The 25,799-nt window shown below is 44.0% G+C and overlaps 1 protein-coding gene across 1 annotated transcript in view; it reads left to right on the forward strand.

The window, feature by feature from the left end:
* The window catches only part of LOC124776765 (glutathione S-transferase-like), a 335,310-nt gene that overhangs the window by 246,210 nt on the left and 63,301 nt on the right, over nucleotides 1–25,799 (forward strand). The window lies entirely within an intron of this gene.

Consider the following 25,799-nt stretch of genomic DNA (forward strand, 5'->3'; position numbering starts at 1 on the left):
TTTCTATCAGCAATTTATCGTAGATCGCTGGAAGAACGTAAAGTACCTAGCGACTGGAAGAAAGCGCAGGTCGTTCCCATTTTCAAGAAGGGTCATAAATCAGATGCGAATAATTATAGGCCTATTTCGCTTACGTCAATCTGTTGTAGAATAATGGAACATGTTTTGTGTTCTCGTATTATGACGTTCTTAGATAATACAAATCTCCTTCATCATAACCAACATGGATTCCGCAAACAGAGATCATGTGAAACTCAGCTCGCCCTGTTTGCCCAAGAAATTCACAGTGCCGTAGACACTGGCGAACAGATTGATGCCGTATTCCTGGACTTCAGGAAGGCATTTGATACGGTTCCGCACTTACGTTTAGTGAAAAAAATACGAGCTTACGGAATATCGGACCAGGTTTGTGATTGGATTCAGGATTTCCTAGAAGAAAGAACACAACATGTCATTCTTAACGGTTCAAAATCTGCAGATGTAGAGGTAATTTCGGGAGTACCGCAAGGAAGCGTGATAGGACCTTTATTGTTTACAATATACATAAATGACTTAGTTGACAACATCGGTAGCTCCGTGAGGCTATTTGCAGATGACACGGTTGTCTACAAGAAAGTAGCAACATCAGAAGACTCGTACGTACTCCAGGAAGACCTGCAGAGGATTAATGCATGGTGCGACAGCTGGCAGCTTTCCCTAAACGTAGATAAATGTAATATAATGCGCATACATAGGGGCAGAAATCCATTCCAGTACGATTATGCCATAGGTGGTAAATCATTGGAAGCGGTAACGACCGTAAAATACTTAGGAGTTACTATCCGGAGCGATCTGAAGTGGAATGATCACATAAAACAAATAGTGGGAAAAGCAGGCGCCAGGTTGAGATTCATAGGAAGAATTCTAAGAAAATGTGACTCATCGACGAAAGAAGTAGCTTACAAAACGCTTGTTCGTCCGATTCTTGAGTATTGCTCATCAGTATGGGACCCTTACCAGGTTGGATTAATAGAAGAGATAGACATGATCCAGCGAAAAGCAGCGCGATTCGTCATGGGGACATTTAGTCAGCGCGAGAGCGTTACGGAGATGCTGAACAAGCTCCAGTGGCGGACACTTCAAGAAAGGCGTTACGCAATACGGAGAGATTTATTATCGAAATTACGAGAGAGCACATTCCGGGAAGAGATGGGCAACATATTACTACCGCCCACATATATCTCGCGTAATGATCACAACGAAAAGATCCGAGAAATTAGAGCAAATACAGAGACTTACAAGCAGTCGTTCTTCCCACGCACAATTCGTGAATGGAACAGGGAAGGGGGGATCAGATAGTGGTACAATAAGTACCCTCCGCCACACACCGTAAGGTGGCTCGCGGAGTATAGATGTAGATGTAGATGTAGATGTAGAAATGAGGCCATGTCCGTATTCGGACTTCCGAAAACTGCACTTACGTATTGCACCGATACTTCCACGGAAAACTTTTATGTGTAGATGTGTGTGTGTGTGTGTGTGTGTGTGTGTGAGAGAGAGAGAGAGAGAGAGAGAGAGAGCGAGAAGGCGGGGAAGAAGACGGGGGAGGGGGGGAGGGAGTTTTGCTCTGTGGTTGAATAAAACACCGGTAGTCGTCGATCCATAAATACAGGGTGTCCGTGAAGTCTTGCTGTCATTTCAAAAAATCTTATCTTGGAGACTGTTAGACATACAAAATGGCAGCCAGCACCATCTGTAGAAGGATACAAGATGAAAGATGATATAGGCAAAATTTCTAGTTGGTGTAATGAATGGCAGCTAGCTCTGAATGCAGAAAAATGTAAGGTACCGCGGGTGAGTAGGAAAAATAAACTCGTGATGTTCGGATGCAGCAGTACTAGCTTGCTTCTTGACACAGTCACATCAGTTAAATATCTGGGCGTGATGTTGTAAACCTAAATGAAACGGCACGAGCATGCGAGGATTTCGGTAGAAAATACACATGGTCGACTTCGGTTTATTGTAAAGTGCAACTTATTTACGAAGGAGACCGCATATTTGATATTAGTGCGACCTATTCTTGAGTGGTGCGCGAATAATTGGGATCCACACTAGGTCGAGTTAAAAGAAGACATCGAAGCAGTTCAGGGGCGGCCTGCTGGATTTGCTACCGGTAGGTTCAAACAACATACAAACGTAATGGGCATCACACTTCCTGGCAGATTAAAACTGTGTGCCCGACCGAGACTCGAACTCGGGACCTTTGCCTTTCGCGGGCAAGTGCTCTACCATCTTTTTCTTTTTTTTTTTCGCTGGCAAGTGCTCTACCAACTTTTTTGTTTTTTTTTAATAGTTTTTATATTTTTCCCTCTGCCAACCTTTTTTTATATAGATGGAAAAAGGCGTCTTTCAGTTACGACAAACAAAATTAGAATGTACATCCGTAGCAACAGCAGAACAAGAGTTCCTTCTAAACTATGAAATAGAATTTGAAACCAATAGTGTGATGATAGATAATAAAGAAAGAAAAATGTAACCATTCCATATGCATGGCCCATCTGCGTACAGATTCCATGTTCCAAATTGGTACAACAATTCGCAGCGTGTGGAGCCCCATGAAGGCGGTCATCCTCTGCCCGGTACTCCCCAACTGTGAGGGGGGTTATCGAAGACACTGCGCAAATAGTTCGCAAATAGTTGTCGCTATCGGGGTATACACTCAAGTGTGCTATGTCTGTCCTGGATAAATTGCCAGTAATCAAGCACCATTTTCTCATCATCTCGAAAGAGGTAGTATATGGACATGCCTTTAAACCATGTGAGAGCGTGAGTCTTCGCAGGCGGTAAATAAGTATCCTCTGGACAAAGGAGGAGCCGTGGCTCAATTGTGCGAGGCGCGATACGTAGGTAGCAGGCGAGGATCTTCTGCACTAGCAGCCATACCTCTAACGCCGATCCACATGTTAAACTGTGTTCGTCAGTATCCACGAGGTGGCAACGTGGGCAAAGGGGGGAATCTGCCATCCCAATAGCGTGCAGCCTCTGGCGTGTTACAACCTTCCCGTTCAACACCTGGTACCACGCGGCTCGTACCCGCGTGGGGAGGAACGACTTCTGGACCGCTCTCCACACTGCAGGCCATAGGGTCGTAGGGCTCTTCCTCTCAATCACATTGCGAGGGATGGACCATAGCAGCAGTCTGTAAAAGTCTCTCGCCTTGGGAGTGCGAGTGTAACTATACTCAAGAATAAATGCCTAGAGGTGCGAGAGTGAGGCTGTACTGTGCGCAACCGTGACAGGTGGCAGAAGAGACGCCGGCAGCAATTCCTCTAACAGACGACCCGTAAGGGAAGCATCTTTGTGGGTCCACAATTTCATCATTGTGCACAAGTATAATGCTGTAGCCCTCGCTCGTACATTTATAAGTCCCAGTCCGCCATCAAGCGGAGAGAGGGTGACTGTTTCGTAGCGGACTTTGAATAGGTGTCCGGCGGTAAGGTAATATCCAAACACTGCTTGCAGTCTGTGTGCCATCGCTGTCGATTACCATCTGAGCTACCAAAGCACGACTCACGGCCGGTACTCACAGCTTTACTTCTGCCAGTACCTCGTCTCCTACCTTCCAAACTTTACAGAAGCTCTCCTGCGAACCTTGCAGAACTAGCACTCCTGAAAGAAAGGATATTGCGGAGACATGGCTTAGCCACAGCCTGGGGGATGTTTCCAGAATGAGATTTTCACTCTGCAGCGGAGTGTGCGCTGATATGAAACTTCCTGGCAGATTAGGTTCTGCAAGGTTCGCAGGAGAGCTTCTGTAAAGTTTGGAAGGTAGGAGACGAGGTACTGGCAGAAGTAAAGCTGTGAGTACCGGTCGTGAGTCGTGCTTTGGTAGCTCAGATGGAAGAGCACTTGCCCACGAAAGGCAAAGGTCCCGAGTTCGAGTCTCGGTCGGGCACACAGTTTTAATCTGCAGGAAGTTTCATATCAGCACACACCCCGCTGCAGAGTGAAAATCTCATTCTGTAATGGGCATACTTTGGAGACACAAATCGGAATCCCTGAAGGGAAGGCGACGTTCTTTTCGAGGAACACTACTTAGAAAATTTAGAGAAGTGGTTTTTGAAAGTGAGTGCAGAGCGACTTTATTGCACCCAACATACATTTCGCGTAAGGCCACGAATACAAGATACTAGAAATTAGGGCTCATACAGACGCATACCTATAGTTTTACCCTCACTCCATCTGCGAATGAAACAGGAAGGTGGTACAGGTTAACCTCCGCCACACTGCATACAGTGGCTTGTGGAGTGTATATGTAGATGTGAAAGTGGATGTAGACGTCTTCATACAGTGTGATTCTCATTAACGGTAAGACACATGGGGCCGCAAATGTCGGGAAATGCCCCAAAAGCGGGTGACAAATGTAAAACATGTGACGTCACCGAATGACGTATATCGCCGCAGGTGCAGCAGTTCGGTTTGTCGAACCCACTCTCGCCGCTAGGGAGCATTGCTACACATCGCTGCACAATGGTGCCAATTTCGAACGAAATTTGTAAATGTGATCTGTTGTAAAAGTAGAAGTTAAAAAATTACTGTCCTCGTTGTAACCAAGCAGAAGCTGTTCTTATTTTGTGTTTCTTTCCTTTTGTCCCTTCATTTACTAGTAATGACGAAATTCGGAAGCTTATACTCATTTACTTGTGGTGAAATACGGTAGGTTTTTACTGTACTGTGCTTTGCAGTAAACCAGCGGAGACTGTGAGAACGTAAATAAAATAATTAATGTTAGCTCAATGTGAACACAAATGTCTAACACAATGCAAAAAGGCACTGCTTGACAGACGCAACACTCGAACTCTAGCCCAACGCACGTAGCGACGGACCCACACCGACGTGAATAATTAATTTAGGTTGGGATGATCAGGTGCGACAGACCCATAGGCTCTACCGCTGCATGTGAGGCGAGGAACATCATATGGTGACGTCACTTGTTCAGCATTTGTCATCCAGTTAAGGGATATTTCCCGACACTTTCGGCCCTATGTGTCTTATATTAAATTCCCCGTCTTATCATCAAGGTTTTTAAACATTAGGTTCAAATGGTTCAAACGGCTCTGAGCACTATGGGACTTAACATCTATGGTCATCAGTCCCCTAGAACTTAGAACTACTTAAACCTAACTAACCTAAGGACAGCACACAACACCCAGCCATCACGAGGCAGAGAAAATCTCTGACCCCGCCGGGAATCGAACCCGGGAACCCGGGCGTGGGAAGCGAGAACGCGGGCTAAACATTAGGAAGAATCACCCTACATAGGTAATTAGCCGTCATGAAACACGAATAAACAATTTTTTTCGGTCTTCGTCGCACTTCATTACACTGAAGTGCCAAAGGAATTGGTATAGGCATGCGTATTCAAATACAGATACATGTAAACAGGCAGAGTACGGCAAAGCGGTCGGCAACGACTATATAAGACAACCAGTGTCTGGCGCAGTTGTTAGACCGATTACTGCTGCTACAATGGCAGGTTATCAAGATTTAACTGAGTCTGAACGTGGTGTTATAGTCGGTGCACGAACGATGCGACACAGCATCTCCGAGGTAGCGAAGAAGTGGGGATTTTCCCGTACGACCATTTCACAAGTGCGCCGTGAACATCAGAAACCCGGTAAAACATCAGATCTCAAACATTGCTGCGACCGGAAAAAGATCCTCAAAGAACGGGACCAAAGTCGAATGAAGAGAATCGTTCAACGTGACAGAAGTGCAACCGCTCCGCAAATAGATGCAGATTTCAATGCTGGGCCATCAAAAAGTGCGAAACATTCAACGAGACATCATCGATATGGGCTTTCGGAGCCGAAGGCCCACTCGTGTACACTTGATGTCTGCATGACATAAAGCTCTACGCCTCGCCGGGGCCCGTCAACACCGACATTGGACTGTTGATGTCTGGAAACATGTTGCCTGTTCGGACGAGTCTCGTTTCAGATTGTATCGAGCGGATGGACGTGTACAGGTATGGAGACAACCTCGTGAATACATGGACCCTGCATGTCAACAGGGGACTGTTCAAGCCGGTGGAGGCTCTGTAATGGTGTGGAGCGTGGGCAGTTGGAGTGATATGGAACCCCTGATATGTCTAGATACGACTCTGACAAGTGGCACGTACGTGAGCATCCTGTCTGATCACCTGCACCCATTCATGTCCATTGTGCATTCCCACGGACTTGGGCAATTCGAGCAGGATAATGCGACATCCCACACGTCCAGAACCTGCACGATATTAGACAGGTGTACCAGTTTCTTTGGCTCTTCAGTGTATTTATGATTCTGTCACACATTTTCCCTAACTGCCATCTTCCGATCTGTCATAGGACAAAAAGTATAAACATGAGATATAAAATTCTTTTCACATAACACAAAAATGTTTTTCGTAAGAAAAGAAAATAATGAGATGCACATTATTTCAGTAGATCATAAATTAGAAGTACTCACAATTAGGAGTAATAGGGTGCAAATACAGTAATATAAATTAGTAACACACATTAGCGACATTCCATCGTGGTTTGTTGTAAGCGTTTAGTAGCTCACAAAGTTTATTCTGTGATGTTAGAGTATCAATGTGTGCTCCACTCGTCACTTGTAGAACCTCAAGGATACTCGAGTTCTGCCCATTTATGGGTCGGCATTGCAGCATCGACAGTTATGATTGCTTCTTTGATCCGTGGTGAAAGGGTAGCAATGTCATCAACTGATATTGTGTATACACGATTCTTGAAGTCATCCCACTAAAAGTGGAGTGACGTCGGCAAAGCGCGGTGGCCATGCAATGGGACTATCGTGACTGATCGACCCGTCAGAAAATTTATCATTCAGTACATATCACACGTTCAGATTCCAATGTGGGAGTACACCATCATCCTGGAAGATGACGGTCGGCGGCACCTCTTCGATCAGTGGTAACAGGAACTGTTGGAACATGTCTGGGTAAATACTTCCCATTATGGTTTTCTCTATGAAGAAAAATGTGCCTATCACTCTATCGTGCATTAGGCTTCATCAGACAAGCTTCGAACTGTCACGTATGTGGTCACATGAGCTCTCTGAGTTTTCGGGGCCCAAAATCCTGATGTTGTGGCGATCACATGTCCAGCGGTGTAGAATGTTGCCTCATCTGACCACAGACACTTTTTCAGGTAGTCTGTGTCAGCAGCTATGAAGGCGAATATGGAACACGAGAATGTATATCGCAAAGGATGATCGTTAGGCTGCAATATGGGACCATTTGCAAATCGTATGCAAAAGGCGTAACCAGTTCTGGTAAACTTGATGGACACCATTTAACAGAAATACGAATCTCAGCCGCAGTTGAGCATTGAATTAAATTCAATGGCGACAAATGAAAATTTGTGCCGGACCAGGGCTGGAACCTGGATTTCCCGCTTTACGCGAGCGACTACCGTAACAGCTTTGGCTGTCTGGAAATGCTTCCCTTCCAATCCAATTTCTCAACTTATCGCACACTACACATGTAAACGTCCACCATCCGCTAACCACATTGCTCACAGTATTACCTGATTCCTTCATCTGCACTGATGGTGCGTATACACTGATGAGCTAAAGCATTATGATCATCTCCTTAACAGCTTGTTTGTCCGCCTTTAGAAAGAAATACGTCACTGATTCTGTGTATAAGGGATCCGACAGTTTGTTGGTAGGTTCGTGGAGGTATGTGGCATTAGATGTCTACGTACAGGTCATGCAATTCGCGTAAATAATGGGCCGCTGATTTTCATACGCGCTGATGGCGCCCGATAGCGACCCAAATGGATTCCATAGGATTCACATCAGGCGAATTTTGTCACCGAGACATCAATGTGAGTTCACTATAACGCTCCTCAAATCAATGTAGGACGGTTGGGGTTACGAGACACGGACAATTACACCGCTGAAAGATGACATCGCCGTCGGGGAAGATATCAAGCATGAAGGGATTCAGATGGTTCGCAGCTGTCAGCGTCTTACTACCATAGATCCATGCAAGCGCAAGAGAATGTCTTCCATAGTGCAATACTGCTCCCACCAGCCTACGTCCGTGGCGCGCTGCACTTTCCGAGCCGCGGTTCTCCTCGATGACGGCGTTTGTGGAGACGATCATCGACCTCGTGCACCCGAAGAGCAGACACGTCTCCTTTCCTCAACGGTCGAATTCCGATGGTTCCGTGCCCACTGCAACCGTAATTGACCATATTGTTGGGTCAATATATGTACGAGTAGGGGTGGTCTGCTGCGGAGACCAGTTCAACAATGTACGATGAACAGTGTCCTCCGAAACACTTGCACCAGCATTTTGCTCTTGCGGAGATGCCACAGATCACCACCTATCCTACTTTACAGAGCAGACAAGCCTCCGAACACCACGTTCTGTGAAAAGTCGTGGACGTCCAACCATTTAGCGCTTAGTGGTAGTTTCACTGTCCCTCTAACTCTTTCCGTAGGTGCTCAAGACAGTAGCACGTGACGATTCGACCAGCTTCGTCGTTTTCGAGATACTCGTTCACAGACTGTGCGCACTAATAATCTGCCCGTTGTCAAAGCCACTTACCTCAATAGACTTGGCTTGTTTTGGGGAAGGAGACCAGACAGCGAGGTCATCGGTCTCATCGGATTAGGGAAGGAAGTCGGCCGTGCCCTTTGAAAGGTACCATCCCGGCATTTGCCTGGAGCGATTTAGGGAAATTACGGAAAACCTAAATCAGGATGGCCGGACGCGGGATTGAACCGTCGTCCTCCCGAATGCGAGTCCCGTGTCTAACCACTGCGCCACCTCGCTCGGTTTACCTCAGTAGATTTCCCTATTTGCGTTCCATATCTTCACTAGGGTGATCCCTCTTCCGTGTGTGCTCCGTTTAGATACTTTTGTTAGCGCGTCATGTGCCCGCAACGCCACCAAGCGGCATCCAACGGTGCGGTGGGCAGTGGTCATGTTTTGGCTTATAATTTGTGTGGCATCTGCTCTGTCGGACATGTCTGTCAGAATAGGCAGCATACATGTAATAACTTTATGGGCACGGACAGTTGAGCTTGCTTCCTGCAGATTGCATGATGAATTAGGATCTGACCTGCGGGTGTTGCGTAGTAATGCTGCTTGATCTCTGTCAACACATGTCTGAGACATAGGGGGACGTCCATTTTTAGAAAGGCCTTTGATACTACCTCTTCCTTATCTTATCTCTTAACAGATGGTAGGGAAATATAGACTCTAGGACATGGTCCGTTTTATTGTGGCAGACCTCTCTTCCAGCTACGAGAGGCAACACTCAACTAAATATGAGTAATTGGCCAGGTGCGATTAGGACTCGCGCTCTGAGGCGAAATTAGAATTCTATGTTAATAACTTCAGCCGCCGACGGGCGTTGATATACAGGTTGAGTCACCTAACGTTACCGCTGGATAAAAAATGGTTCAAACGGCTCTGAGCACTATGGGAATTAACATCTATGGTCATCAGTCCCCTACAACTTAGAACTACTTAAACCTAACTAACCTAAGGACAGCACACACATCCATGCCCGAGGCAGGATTCGAACCTGCGACCGTAGCAGTCGCGCGGCTCCGGACTGAGCGCCTAGAACCGCTAGACCACCGGCCGGCTTACCGCTGGATATATTTCGTAATCCACATCAAATACTGACTAACCGATTCCACAGACCGAACGCGAGGAGAGGGGCTAGTGTAATTGTTTAATACAAACCATACAAAAATGCACGGAAGTATGTTTTTTAACACCAACCTACGTTTTTTTTAATGGAACCACGTTAGTTTTGTTAGCACATCTGAACATATAAACAAATACGTGATCAGTGCCGTTTGTTGCATTGTAAAATGTTAATTACATCCGGAGATATTGTAACCTAAAGTTGACGCTTGAAACCTCCGACGTTCAGTTGCGTGTTGTAACAAACACTTCATTGCAGGGGCCCAAACAGCTGCAACATACATCGCGTTTCTAGAGAATGATCTGCCAACGTTGCTCGAAAATGTCCCACTGGAAACGCGTCGACGTATGTGGTATCAGCATGATGGTGCACCTGCACATTCCGCAATTAACACTAGGCTGACCCTTAACAGGATGTTCGACGGGCGTTTCATAGGACGTGGAGGACGCATAAATTGGCCAGCCCGTTCTCTTGATCTTACACCTCTGGACTTCTTTCTGTGGGTTACGTTAAAGGAGAAAGGAGATGTGCCTACAACCCCAGAGGATATGAAACAACGTATTGTGGCAGCCTGCATGCGACATTACACCAGATGTACTGCGGCGTGTACGACATTCATTACGCCAGAGATTGCAATTGTGTGCAGAAAATGATGGCCACCACATTGAACATCTGTTGGCCTGACATGTCGGGACACACTCTATTCCAGTCCGTAATTGAAAACGGTAAGCACGTGTGTACGTGTACGTCGCCCCTCATGGTAATGAACATGTGCGTCAATGAAAAAGACCAATAAAAAGGTGTTAGCATGTGGACGTAATGTGCTGTTCCAGTCTCTTCTGCACCTAAGGTCCATCACCATTCCCTTTGGATCCCTACGTAATTCGGTTCTCTCTGATACACACGATCGAACAGCGGAGGAGTGGTACTCAAGCGTCAACTTTAGGTTGCAATATCTCCGGATGTAATTAACATTTTACAATCCAACAAACGGCACTGATTACGTATTTGTTCATATGTTCAGATGTGCTAACAAAACTAACTTGCTGATCTTACCGGTGATGCTGGAGTCATTGGCGATACTGCTGCTACAAATGTTGATGTTTCTGCAGTTCTCATTGCCAGTTCTTATGTTGTTGTTGCTGGTTCTACTGTGCTTGTTCCTGTTTCTGTTGCCGGCCGAAGTGGCCGTGCGGTTCTAGGCGCTGCAGTCTGGAACCGCGTGACCGCTACGGTCGCAGGTTCGAATCCTGCCTCGGGCATGGATGTGTGTGATGTCCTTAGGTTAGTTAGGTTTAACTAGTTCTAAGTTCTGGGGGACTAATGACCACAGAAGTTGAGTCCCATAGTGCTCAGAGCCATTTGACCCATTTGAACCTGTTTCTGTTTTTGCTGCTTTGCTAATATTCTTGATGCTGCTGATGACACTAACACTATCACTAATCTCAAAGTCGCAACTTGGCTTCTCGAAGTTGCAACGAAACTTTTGACTGCAGCGAAACTTTTGAAACTTTTGACTGACAACGAAACTTTTGGCTGGCACGTGAACAACAGAAAGATAGAATTCTACCTCCACATCTACATGTTTACTCTCCAGCTCACACTTAAGTGCCTGGCAGAGGGTTCTTCGAACTACTTTCAGACTATTTCTCTACCGTTACACTCTCTAATAGCGCGTGGGAAAAATGAACACTTAAATCTTTCGGTATAAGCTCTGATTGCTTTTAATTTATTATGATAATCAAATCTCCCTATCTAGGCCAGCAATAGTAACAGTCTTCACGTTCAGAGGAGACAGTTGGTGGCTGAAATTTCGCAAAAAGATCTCGCCGCAACGAAAAACGTCTTTGTTTAGTGATTGCCATCCCAGCTCGCTTATCATTTCCTTGACGCTCTCTCCCCTATTTCGCGATAATACAAAACGAGCTGCCCTTCTTTGTCCTCCGTCAGTCCTATCTAGTAAGGATGCCATAGAGTACAGCCATACTCTAGCAGAGGAGGAATATGCGTAGTGTAGGTATTCTTTTTAGTACACCTGTTGCATCTTCTAAGTGTTTTGCCAGTAAAACGTAGTCTTTGGTTTGACTTCCCCACAGTATTATTTATGCGATCTTTGCAACTTATGTTGTTCGCAATTGTAATTGTAATTCGTAGGTATTTATTTACTCAAGTGGATGAGCTCACGCCTTCCCTTACTGAGAGACAATTCCGATATCTTGTCCAAGTAGTTTTGCAATTGGTTATGATCTTCTGATGACATTACTAGATGGTAAATGATACCAGGTGTACCGGTATGAAATGAACGTTAAGATACAAATGTGTCGATAGGGAACATTTGTTGTCACCGAGCCTTAATTTTTTTTTTTTTGGTTGGTATGACATCTGTCAAAGATATTTAGTATACATCTAGTCATGGAACAAACAACATCATATGTTTTCATCGTGTTAACAATGTCGAATTTTGTACCAGAAAGTGAAGATTTGCGGAAAGCATTAATTTTTTGTTTTCATTTGAAAAATAGTGCTGCAGAGTCGCATCGAATGCTTGTCGAGGCATATGATGATCACGCTCTATCAGAAGCAACATGCAAAAGATGGTTTCAACGGTTCAGAAATAATGATTTTGACGTAAGAAACGAAGAACGTGGAAGACCACCAAAAAAGTTCGAAGACGCCGAATTGCAAGCAATATTGGATGAAGATGGTACTTTGAGTCAGAAGCAAATGGCAGCAATGCTAAATGTTGCACAACAAACAATTTTTGACCGTTTGAAAGCTATGGGAAAGATCCAAAAGTGTTGACAAAGGGTGCCACATGAATTGAATGAAAGTCAGATGGAAAACCGAAAAACCATTTGTCAAATTTTGCTTCAAAGACATGAAAGAAAATCAATTTTGCATCGAATTGTTACTGGCGATTAAAAATGGATTTATTTTAAGAATTCTGAACGGGAAAAATAATGGTTTAATACGAGACAACCATCGACATCGACTGCATAACCAAATCGATTCGGCAAGAAGACAATGCTCTGTGTTTGGTGGGATCAGGAAGGTATGATGTTTCATGAGCTTCTAAAACCCGATGAAACTGTGAATACTAATCGCGACAGACAACAAATGATCAATTTGAACTATGCATTGATCGAAAAAAGACAAGAATGGGCCAGAAGACAAAGCAAAGTAATTTTTTTACACGACAACGCACCTGCACACAAAGCAAAAGTGGTTCAGGATACAATCGAAACACTTGGCTGGGAGCTGCTACCCCACCCGCAGTATTCAGCAGACTTGGCCCCTTCCGACTACCATTCGTTTTCATCAATGGGACACGCATTGGCTGAGGAACACTTCGATTCCTACGAAGAAGTCGAAAATTGGGTGTCTGATTGGTTTGCTTCAAAAGACGAATATTTCTATCAGCGCGGTGTCCACAAATTGCCAGAAACGTGGTCAAAATGTATAGAAAGCAATGGTCCGTACATTGAATAAAATGTTTTTACTTTTCAATTCAAAATTAGTGTTTCATTTTCACAAAAAAACGCTCATTTCATACCGGTACACCTGGTAGCGTCATCTGAAAAGAACCCAAGAGAGCTACTCAGATTATCTCCTAAATCGTTTATGTAGATTAGGAACAGCAGTGGGCCTATAACTCTTCCTTAGAGAACGCCGGATATCATTTCTCTTTTACTCTATGACTTTCCGTCGATTACTACGTACTGTGACTTTTCTGACAGGGAATCACGAATCCAGTCGCACAGCTGAAGCGATACAGCATACGCACGCAATTTGATTTCTCTCGAAGGTGGAAAAGACGAGGAAAGCCAGTCGCAAAAAAAGAGAAGCAAACCCAAAAAAGGTGGACGATGAAGAAGGGATAACACTATTTGGAGGTAACTTGAATACGTTCGCAGGTTGCGCATCTCACAACGTGAGGCGCTCGTACCCAAGTATCGGAGCGCCGCTTAGCTCCCGCAACGGCCAAATTCCATTACACCTTAAGGAGCGGTAAACCAGCCTCGGCACACTCCGTCTTCATCCCGTTAGCGAGCGCGACGCCGTCACTTTGGTTAACGGCCTTAATGGATTTCATTAGCATTTAAACGGGACCGGGATTTGTGGGCTGAAAATCCATCGCATTACCACGTCTGCCTAGGCATCGGCAAAAGTTCGTGAAACTTCGCGATAGAGGCTACCGGATTTATTATCCTCTGTCGGCAAGAATTTTCTCCGTTTGCCTTGTGGCAGTCATAATGTTACCTGCCTTCATCTAAGATCGATGTAAGTCTCTACTTCCTGAAATTGTCACATTCCGACAGTAATCACACTCTGTTGTCGTGAAACGTTTCTAACACTTGGCTTTATGTGAACGTACAAGGTACTGGTTAGTGCCCACAAGGGGCAGTCGTACCATTTTAATTATCTACTATCTTATTGTCCGCAGTTTCTCACGTGACAGTATGGTCTGCAAATATTTTTGCTTTTTTGTTTTTCGAACTTTTACGTTGTTCACAAATTGCAACATCGTCTAAGCTTTTCACGCTAATTAAGGCGATAGAAACATGGTCTTTTCCGAAAGACCATCTGACCAAAAAGCTATTCTGGTAGCTGGAGACAGAGGCCTTCCTTAATCATGCCTTTTGAGTTCTTGTGGTGATATTTCCATGGAAACTATCATTCCCTAACATAAATTTCTTTTAAAGTCAAATACCAATTCTCATAGATTTTAGCTTCAGAAGTATTTTAATATAAAAAAAATATTTTCGTAAAGATTTTCATCCCCTATTTCATCCTCCGAGGGGCTGAATTTCCAAAAATGCTGAAACACGTATTTTTTTAATTTCTAACGAAGAAGTCAAATACCAATGTTCATAGCCATAGCTTCAAAAATGATTTTGTAGTTATTTAAGAATGATTTGTTTTCAAAAAGATTACACCCATTTTTTCACTCTCTCAGGAGTGGAATTTCAACAATAGCTGAAACTTGTATTTCTTTTTTTTATGGTGGAGAAACCAATACCAATTTTTGTGGCTCTAATTACCTTAATGGCAACATATTTTCAAAAACTTTTCTTCCCCTATCTCACCCCTTTAGGTGTGGAATTTCAAAAATCCCATCTTACACGACATCTACAGTATAAGATCAACACCCTCTTCAGACCAGCGGTTTGGGCTGGGCAATGAAGGGTCAGTCAGTCAGTCGGGACATCGTCTTTTATAAGCGATTATCCCTGAACGAGTTGCAGGTTGCCTACATACCGAATTCCAACAAAAATTTGATTTTTAGTATTTCTTGTAATTATTGGACGAAATTAAAAACGTAAAATTATATCATAAACAATTCATTAAGAGGTATACACCCATTTTAAAATTTTAAGACACAATAAGACAAATATTACAATCACAAACGGTATTTGTCTTGGGAGCGTAACTGACGGCACGTAAACACTCGTACTTTACCCACCCAGTACTTGAGAATGAGTGCACTTAGCGACATATTTACACATAAATTCAAACGTTTACGAAATTTTTTCTCTCTGAAGTCCTCCACAAAATTATGAAAGGTAAAAAGTTTATCCATTACTCACTTTCACTGCTCATAAAGTAAATCTACAGTATCAGACACGACGTTTCAATTTATTGCTATTTTACTACAGACTCTATTCACAACACAGCTTGCAGACAGTACTGATACATGTCACGGAATTTACCAGCAAAATTTCATCATTTCCCCTCACAGCTCAGGAGATATGACGTCGTAGACATTTGGATGCGTGAAAAACTAGCTTCTGCTCAAAATTGCGCGCAATGCAACTTCAACATCAGGCATGACGTTTTAATTTATTACGTCTATACTGCTACATCTGTTCGCAACAGACTTTACAGACAGTATCGACGTATATCACTAAATTTACATGCGAAATTATATCGTTGTGCGACACAGAGTTCAGGACATATGGCGCCATAAACAGCGAGATGCGTGAAAATCTATCTTTCACTTAAAATGGAGCGCAAATTAGGCAGATTATATTCATGCAGCGTTTAGTAGTGAGAGCACTTATCTACTTCCGACAGACTTCAAGCGTAATTTCAAACCTTTTCCAAACTTCTTCTCCCTTACGTTCTTAATGTCAAGTACATTCTTAGACAAAAAAAAGGGAGGCCACGTGCGAGGAGGACAAGTGCACTGAGGGTTCTGAACAAAATTATGTACATACACAGTTCACCCATTCTGGGAATCGAGGATCTCTCCTAATTTTGCTTGTTATCAACATTGATAGTGCCAAGATATCGGCCACAGGGATTCAAAGATGTTCGAGAATATTTTAATTTCAAGTTAGAGGTAGGTAAACAATTAATAATATTTTTCATTTAATATAATTATAAATGCACAGTTTTCTGGATTTTTCATTTGGTTATAGTGTGAAACCTTGCTTCTTGCCAAATTTCATGATTCTAGACCAAGGGGAAGCACTCTAAGGATTCTGATGAGTGAGTTTGCAAGTATTAAAACATGTGACATAAATAGCCGTATCTTTTGATTTCCTTGACTTCGAAGCTAACATTAGTAGTACGGTAATGGGGTGAGAGGCACCCACATGCCTTGCTCATACTGTGGCATCAAGCAGTCAGGCCTGCAAGATGAGTGGTCTGCCAAGCGAGTGGACTCATTCTTATTTATCGAGTAACATGAACTCTAGTACTCACAATTAAGTTACAAGTTATTCTCCTGTTTGAATATTATGAAACGGGTACGGAAAAGCACATCTGACTATTAGTAATTTACACAACTCTGACTGTTCACTACGCACTGGCAATACCACATTGGTCACTTCCGAAGATTACTACGATCCCCTTAATATTACCTGCCTGACATTTAATTCTCCCCACAAAAGTTCCTGAAATAGAGAAATTATTATTCCAAACTACTCTTAAGTATTTCACATGCATACCATGTCTCCGCTCTTTTGTCTTTACGGAGCACACCTGAGACAGGTCTTACCAACACAAGATCCAGCGCCAGAGTGCTGAAACACAGCCGTTCTTCAGGTCATCTCGCACCTCCGTCGAGATGGGGGAAGACCATGCTACCCATTGGTCAGCCACATTTCAGGCGCTCAAAGCTCCGGTAAATTTCATCTCTTTGGTTCCACCAAAGGTGCCCAAAAGATCGTCTCAAAGATGATCATATATTCACATTCACTATCTGCGGTTAGCAGACGACCATACATTCATTCATTTCACAGATCTCACCAAACTGGATGTAGGGATTTATTTTGTGGGAGTGCACATGCGATCAATTAAATACATAAATTGTCATTCTTTCCCACACTGGTATCCGGCTTTGCCGTATTAATTGAAATTGAGTTATTTTTACCAAAAATATGTTGTTCTGACAAGAATAATGAAGTATGTTGTACCTATTTTCAATGTCGGGCGGTACTGTATCCTTTCAGGGGCTCCCACCCCATTCTGCATTATTGCCAGATTTATTCAAGATGATGGATCCAAGATGGAGGCCAGAGATGTAGCAATGTTGCACTGATGTGGCAGGAAATTCAGATATTGGCGGGAAAATAGATCAATTGGGCTACCTCCACTAACCTAACTCCACCGAACACCACCCCTGGAAATGGCGGGAAATTCAAAAAAACGCGGGAGATTCAAATTTATTAGTAGGAGTGTCAAACTGTGTGTGTTCACCTTGAGGCCCAGAGACCCGCTGACATAGTTCACAACACCATCACCATAGGGTGCTCTCGGCCCTCCCCATATCCACTCCCTCCACTGCCACATCTGGAAATTGGCGAGAAATTCGCTCATTCTGTGTCGAGCTGCTGTGCTAGGAGGACTTGGCAACAGTGGGCTAACATAGCATGCATAAGGCATTTTGTAAACAATTTGTTTAAGAATATTGTTCATTTATTTCTGAAATCGCAATACACTCCAAAATTGGTGTTGGTGTTTTACGAATTTCGACGATGTTAAGCAATTGCGCTACTTTTTTTTATTCCGGTAGCTAAAGGAACCAGGTAATTACACTGTCACAGATCACGCTAAACATATCTGGCGATCGCGTCTCGCTGCCCACCAGAGTCACTGCCGCTGTATGGAGCCATTCGCTGGGCCGCTCCGCTCCGGCCACCGGCCACCGGCAGCCGCAGCACTTCCTGTCTCTTGAAGATGTCACAAAACTCTGCAAATGCTGAATGTATTGTGTATCACAAAACTACTACTCGGAACACACTTGTACACAATGCACTGTGAGAGCTGCAGTTGGAGCTGCGACCATCTCCAGATTCTGGAATTACATGAACATTTTCTTTCTAAGCTATGTCAATAAAAAATGATTCGTCAGTTGCGAATGAACCTACAGATCCCGAAGCCGATATCGGCTGAAATATCCTATTTTACACGCCAAGACGATGATGACACTTGGAAGTCGAAATAAATATCTCTGTAACTCTAAATAGGACGCCCACCACTTGAAACTTCCCCTTTGTATGTAATAGAAAGTGCTGGAAAAACTCTTAAGTTATTTGATTTTCAAACAGCTGAGCAAAACACAAGGTACTCAGACAATTTTCTCTTTCTTATTCTGATCATCTCTAAACTGACACACAATATTTTTAGCGCAACGCAATCTGATTTCAAAAATCCCTACAAAAGAATGGCCGTGACTAACAATAACCTATACCTATCATGAATCACTTACCTCACAAAAATCTTCATTATTCGAACTACAGCAATACAGCTAAATAAAAGTTTCTAACTACTGAAGGCACTAACTACTGATAGTCATAGTTAGCAAATGAAAGATTTTGATAGAGAACAAACAATGTATTTACCTTAATGACTTTTGAACGCTATTAAGGTATATATATATAAAATTTTGTGACATCCAATTAAACAAATTTCCTTTTTCTAACGGACACACATCCAAATCGTCCGCTCATAGTAACCTCTCAAAACTCCGGCATCTCTCTCCCCACATCCACCACTGCCGGCGGCTCACCTTCAACTACCCAATGCTACGGGCTGTTCGCACCCATCTGGCCAACACTACACTAGCGAATATTCCAACAATGAGTCCAACCAGCCACAGACTGCACACAGCGCAGTCAGCGATTTTCATACAGAGCACTACGTGGCACTACCAACATAAAAACCTAAACAGCCTGCTTACACACTTTCCGAGTTTTAATTGCTTGTTTAAAGGCACGGCCAGAGAGAGAAAAATTTCCGAGTCCTACAGCAGCTGTTGTGTTCATCACTTCTCTAAAACCTGAATGGGTTTCGCCTATATTTGCTGCTGGAGTCAAGGATGTCAAGCCCTTATTTTTTATTTTCCTCACTTCTCGAAGCACCAAGATGACTAACCACAGATGGGAAAATCAGAACAATTACATATCATAACATATTTCGAAACCCACAGCAGATCATGAAAATAATACAAACAGAATTCCAAGAACTGTCCTGCAGACGGCCGGCCGGAGTGGCCGAGCGGTTCTAGGCGCTACAGTCTGGAACCGCGTGACCGCTACGGTCGCAGTTTCGAACCCTGCCTCGGACATGGATGTGTGTGATGTCTTTAGGTTAGTTAGGTTTAAGTAGTTCTAAGTTCTAGGGGACTGATGACCTCAGATATTAAGTCCCATAGTGCTCAGAGCCATTTGAACCATTTTGTCCTGCAGACCAGAAAAATGACGGGAATTTTCGGTGAATTTCGATGTCCTACAACCGCTGGTGTGGAGATGCTCTAAAGCCACAGTGGCGGGTAGGGGACAGCATCCCACCTATCCGATCGAGGAGAGGCTGATCTGCTTGGACTGATTTCTGAATACTGGAACAAAAAGGACATCACGTGACTCTCAGACGTCACGGAACTTTCCAGACACCTTGCCCCCATCTTGTTCGCACCAGTCTGTAGAGGCTCCTATGCCCTGCACAGAGGACGCCTTGTGACTCTCTGACACAATGGAACTTCCTGTGAGTGGAGCATTCCGATTGGTTCTTACTGAATTTACCCGCCAAATTGCTGCCGCTGGTGTGGGACCACTGTCTACCACTTTCTGCATATGGAAAAATTACTAGAATTTCAGAAGTCATATTGCACTGATAGTTAAACTCTGCAAAAGTGGTCTACAGATTATGAAATACGGAAACTATCGCCAAAGCCACTTCCTCATTTACACTGTTCTGCTACTGTCGAGGAAAGCTTGAATTTTTCGGCGTGAAATCGATCTCCAACCAGCCGTTAGCACCACAAACGATTGTACCACCATACCATATCCTATCCTGCACCACTTCTGCATCCTGCATACAGCTATCAACCACCAGAAACTTGTACATATGCTGCGAAGACAGAGAAATCCAAAAAAAATATGAGCACATGCAGAATATGTAGCTGCAGCGCTAAATATTTCTCGCGAGGTCTATCGGTAATCGACCGCGGCCAGCGGTCACGAGTCAACTGCCGCCACCGCACACACTGGCCTGATATGTGATAAGAGCACCCTCCGCGGACATCGTCACTTCCCGAACTGGTGTACAAAGACTGGGCTGGTTCCCCTGACACAAAGGTGTCAGTTAACGGTACCGTGTGCTGTCTGGCCCGCTTCCTGCCGTGGTTTCTGCAATGAGCTACGATCATCTCCAGACTCTGGGATTACAAGAACATATGTATATTCACCTGATTTTCAAAAAGAGCTTACCATTTAAGGGCTAGTTCTCTGCATCAAGCACGTAGCGGTATGCTACTGATCGCTTGCACAGTGTAATTACAGACATAAAGAGTGGAAATTATATCTTCAGAAATCTGAAACTTTAGCGATTTCATTATGTGGGACGTGCTGCATTGAGTAATTAGAAACGTATCCCGTCTGTGAACAGCTTTACTTGAAAACGCGAAAATAGAGGAAACTGGAACTGGCATTCTTATTTTTTAACGAATGCCTATATTAATGATACATCAGATTCCAGATCATCCTTATATTTCACAAACTCAACTAGAACTTTAATACCTATAATCGTATGCGTTTCTCATGTCAATAGAACCAGCAGACGTCTCTTCCACCAGTTGTTCAGCATCTAGATGCACATAACACACATCGCAATCGTCGTGCAGAACTGTTTAGAGGTTTTAAACCCTAACAAACAGTATTCACGATGAGATTTTCACTCTGCAGCGAATTTTGCACTGATATAAAACATCCCGGTAGTTTAAAACTGTGTGCCGGACCGAGACTCGAACTCGGGACCTTTGCCTTTCGCGGGCAAGTGCTCTACCATCTGGGCTATCTAAGTACGACTCACGCACCGTACTCACAGCTTTACTTCTGCCAGTACCTCATCTCCCACCTTCCAGACTTTACAGAAGCTCTCCTGCGAACCTTGCAGAACTAGCACTCCTGAAAGAAAGAATATTGCAGAGACGTAGCTTAGCCACAGCCTAGGGGATGTTTCCAGAATGAGATTTTCACTCTGCAACGTAGTGTGCGCTGATACGAAACTTCCTGGCAGATTAACACAGTGTGCCGGACCGAAACTCGAACTCTGGACCTTTGCCTTTCGCGGGCAAGTGCTCTACCAACTGAGCTACCCAAGCACGACTCACGCCCCGTCCTCACAGCTTTACTTCCGCCAGTACCTCGTCTCCTACCTTCTAACCTTTACAGAAGCTCTCCTGCGAACCTTGCAGAACTAGCACTCCTGAAGGAAAGGATATTGCGGAGACATGGCTTAGCCACAGCCTGGGGGATGTTTCCAGAATGAGATTTTCCCTCTGCAGCGGAGCGTGCGTTAATATGAAAGTAAACTGTGTGTATGAAGTAAAGCTGTGAGGACGGGGCCTGAGTCGTGCTTGGGTAGCTCATATGCTACAGCACTTGCCCGTGAAAGGCAAAGGTCCTGAGTTCGAGTCTCGGTCCGGCACACAGTTTTAATCTGCCAGGAAGTTTCATATCAGCGCACACTCCGCTGCAGAGTGAAAATCTCATTCTGTAAACATCCCCCAGACTGTGGCTAAGCCATGTCTCCGCAATATCCTTTCTTTCAGGAGTGCTAGTTCTACAAGGTTCGCAGCAGAGCTGCTGTAATGTTTGGAAGGTAGGAAACGAGGTACTGGCAGAAGTAAAACTGTGAGGACGGGGCCTGAGTTGTGTTTGGGTAACTCAGATGATAGAGCACTTGCCCGCGAAAGGCAAAGGTCTCGAATTCGATTCTCTGTCCGGCACACAGTTTTAATCAGCCAGGAAGTTTCAGTATTCACGAAGTGCTCCTCTGTAATCTCCACCAATCACAACCATGCGGTGTCGGCTAACAAATACCTCACAAACAGCTGCTGTATGTTTTTTTTAACAACATTGTACTGTATGTCTATTGAGGTGATAGTAATACTGTAACGTCACCTTAGAAAAACTATGAATGACTGTGCTGGAAAAACTCTTACGTTATTTGATTTTCAAACAGCTGAGCAAAACTCATGGTACTCAAACAGTTTTGTCTTTACTTATTCTTATCATCACTAAACTGACACACAATATTTAGAGCGCAACGCAGTCTGACTTTCAAAAATCCCTACAAAAGAATGGCCGTGACTAACAATAACCTACACCTATCATGAATCACTTACCTCACAAAAATCTTCATTACTCGAACTACTGCAATACAGCGAGCGCCAATACTGCCAGCTAAATAAAAGATTCTAACTACTGAAGGCACTAATTACGGATAGGCATAGTTAGCAAATGAAAGATTTTGATGGAGAACAAACAATGTATTTACCTCAATAGTGTTCAAAAGTCAAATATATCAGTTCATGACATTCATCTTTACAAATTTTCTTTTTCTGGCGGACGCACGTCCAGATAATCCGCTTATAGCAATCTCTCATAACTCTGGCATCTCTCTCTCCACATCCACCACTGCTGGCGGCTCACCTCCAACTGCACAACGCTACGCGCTGTTCACATCCAACTGGCCAACACTACAATAGCGAATATTCCAACAATGAGTCCAACCAGCCACAGACTGCACACAGCACAGTCGGTGATTTTCATACAGAGCGCTGAGTGACGTTACCAACATAAAAACCTAAACAGCCTACTTACAATACATGCAGGTTGACTGCTCTATTTGATGATTTCTTGGAAAAGAGAACCAGCTACCTCTAAACTGACCTGCATCTGCATTAAAGGCTGACAGAAGGTGGATGAATTAATCGGTTGATATGGGGTTGTGACGAGGTATGATTTAATGGTAGACTGATGTCGCATTCTAGAGACAGGGAGATGTTGATGCAGGTTGTTTGTCGCGCATTTAACCTTTTTTTTTTTTTCGTTGTTCTCTCGGGGTGCATCAGGGGTGAAATTGTACTCATTTGTTTGCCTGTACATGTAATTCACATCTATCGATTTACGTCCCATTTGGATAATTCGTCCGTGGTGCGTCGTATTTTTTTTTTTAATGTAGTTAACACATTATTCGTTCGTAAAAGCAATGAGACGTTTGAAGCTTTTCTATGCAGGGGAGTTCAATTCTTTAAAGAATCGGAGGTTTGCTGGCCAACTAGGAAAAAATAAAGCTCCGACCATGGAACTGGGAGGTGGTGGTAAGTTCTCCCGCAATTATTCACGAATTGCAACACAATTTTCCGAACGATGGATGACTTGCTGAAGACTCAGTTGTAGAAGTCTGCATTTTCACTGCTCAGCGAAGGTCCCCCACGAAAATCACCTCGTCGTCATGAAACTTCCTGGCAAATTAAAAATGTGTGCCGGATCGAGAGTCGAACTCGGCACTTTTGCCTTTCGTGGGCAAGTGCTCTACCAAGTGAGCTACCCAGGCACGGCTCCAACTCTTCCTCACAGCTTTACTGCCGCCAGTACCCCATCTCCTACCTTCCAAGCTTCACAGAAGTTATCTTGCGAAACTTGTGGGGCTAGCAGTTCTAGAAGAAAGGATATTTCGGAGCTATGGTTTAGCCACACCCTGGAGGATGTCTCTAGAATGAACTTTTCACTCTGCAGCGGAATCTGCTCTTATGTAAAACTCCCTGGCAGATTAAAACTGTGTGCTGTACCAGACTCAACCTCGGGATCTTTGCTTTTTGCAGGCAAATCCCGAAAGTTTCGTACAACTTCTGTGAAGTGTGGAATGTGGGCACAAGGTACTGGCGGAAGTGTAGTTATGAGGTAGGTCGTGAGTCGTGCTTGGGTTGCTCAGTTGGTAGACCACTTGCCCGCTAAAAGAAAAGGTCGGGAAATTTCATGTCAGCGCACACTCCGCTGCGGAGTTAAAAATTTAAAATTTGATTCACCTCGTCGTCAGTCTGTAAATGGCTGCAACATAACGGGAGGGGGCGGGGGGGGGGGGGGGGCAAAAGCAAAACGACAACATCCCGCGATGCTCCATCTTAACAACCCGGCGAACCTCGTCAGGATATTTCGGTGTTATGCTTCTGCGATGGTTTGCCTTTTACGAGAACAATCTGTTAGCACCATACCACGCCCTGGCAGTCCCAAGAAACATTCAGCATCCCGTTGCCCGAATATGCTGAGCCTTCTCCTTTTTCGACAGAAATGAATCCACATGTTTTCACTGTTTGTTTTGCTGAGTTGCAGCGTACCATACGCCTGTTAAACTTATACCTCGAAGAAACTGTGAATAGAGGAAAATTTCAAATTGGGCACAGGAGTGCAAAGAAAACAGAAGAATACTAAGGTTCCAAGATGACATAGCCCTATACCGGTGAAAAAACAAGCAAGACACAAAGAAAAATTGAGCGGCAACATTAGTTTATTCGGCAAAGGACTTACGGCAAATAAAGGAAAGATGAATAGCAGGAAAGGAATGGTGTTTTGCGCAAATTGGAGGAGACATTAGTATAAGCAAAGGAGATACGCTAGCAGTTTTGCACAGAGAAAGGAAGATTTAAAGTAGAAACTCCACTAGTGTAAAAAAATTACTTGGAATTTAGGAAGATGTTTATAAAATTAGCACTTTTGGGCGCAGAATTTTGTGAGTCCATTTGCAATGTTCACCTACAAGATGATGTAAATAAGTGAAAACGAAAACTTGAAATGAAGATGTCGCAGAAGAACCTAGCGAGGAAAACTGCGTGTGGAAAACGATTATCGGAAGAACAAACATTGGGATATTTGCTAAGGCATCCGGTAACAGTTTTCATACCATAACACCACCTGCTTCGTACTTCACTGTTGCCACTACAAACGGCGGTAGGCAACGTTCTCCAGGCATTAGCCCAACCCAATCCCTTCCATCAGCTTACCACAGAGTACAGAATCATTCATCACTCCAAATCACACGTTTCCAGGCATCCAGTATCCAATGGCGTCGTTCTTTACACCACCTCATGTGCCGTTTAGCACTCAGCAAAGAGTGGTTTATGAGGAGCTGCCGGATTATTGTGTCCATTCTCTTTAACTCCCTACGTCATTCTTTTTAACTTCCTGAGCACGATCATTGTGCTATCTGGCCTGCTGGTAGCATTTTGGAACTCACGAGTGATTCCTTCTGCTGTTTTCACGCGATTTTTTTTACAACCGCCCTCTGCATTGCTCGACAGTTCCTGTCCGTTAGAACGTCAGGTCTGCCTGGTCTTGGTTTGGCTGTGTTTGTTTCTTTGCGTTCAGCTTCACAATGTCATCATCAACAGTCGGCTTTAACAGCTTTAGAAGGGTTGAAATGCCACTTGTGGGTTTGCTACTTGGGTAATATTCAATAACTATTCCACATTCGAAGTTACTGAGCTCTCCTCTTCTACTGTTGCTGCTTTTCTGCAGGCAACCAAATAAGCCTCACATCCTTTTATTCCGGCAGGTCCGCCCCTCGTGACATCTGGTGGTCAGTTCCGCATTACATAGGTGCGTCCGGATACTTTCGACTAGGCAGTGTACGTTTACGCTAAAGTTAAAAAATGCATTGCCCTTTCAAAACCTTGAGAGTGAACTTGATGTGTTGCCAGTCCGCAGACTTTCATTTCGACACTGCAGCAAATGGAGGTGTCATTGTTGATATACACTATGTGATCAAAAGTATCCGGACACCTGGCTGAAACTGACTCAC

Source organism: Schistocerca piceifrons, chromosome 2 (genome assembly GCF_021461385.2).
Source record: "Schistocerca piceifrons isolate TAMUIC-IGC-003096 chromosome 2, iqSchPice1.1, whole genome shotgun sequence".
Taxonomy (NCBI): domain Eukaryota; kingdom Metazoa; phylum Arthropoda; class Insecta; order Orthoptera; family Acrididae; genus Schistocerca; species Schistocerca piceifrons.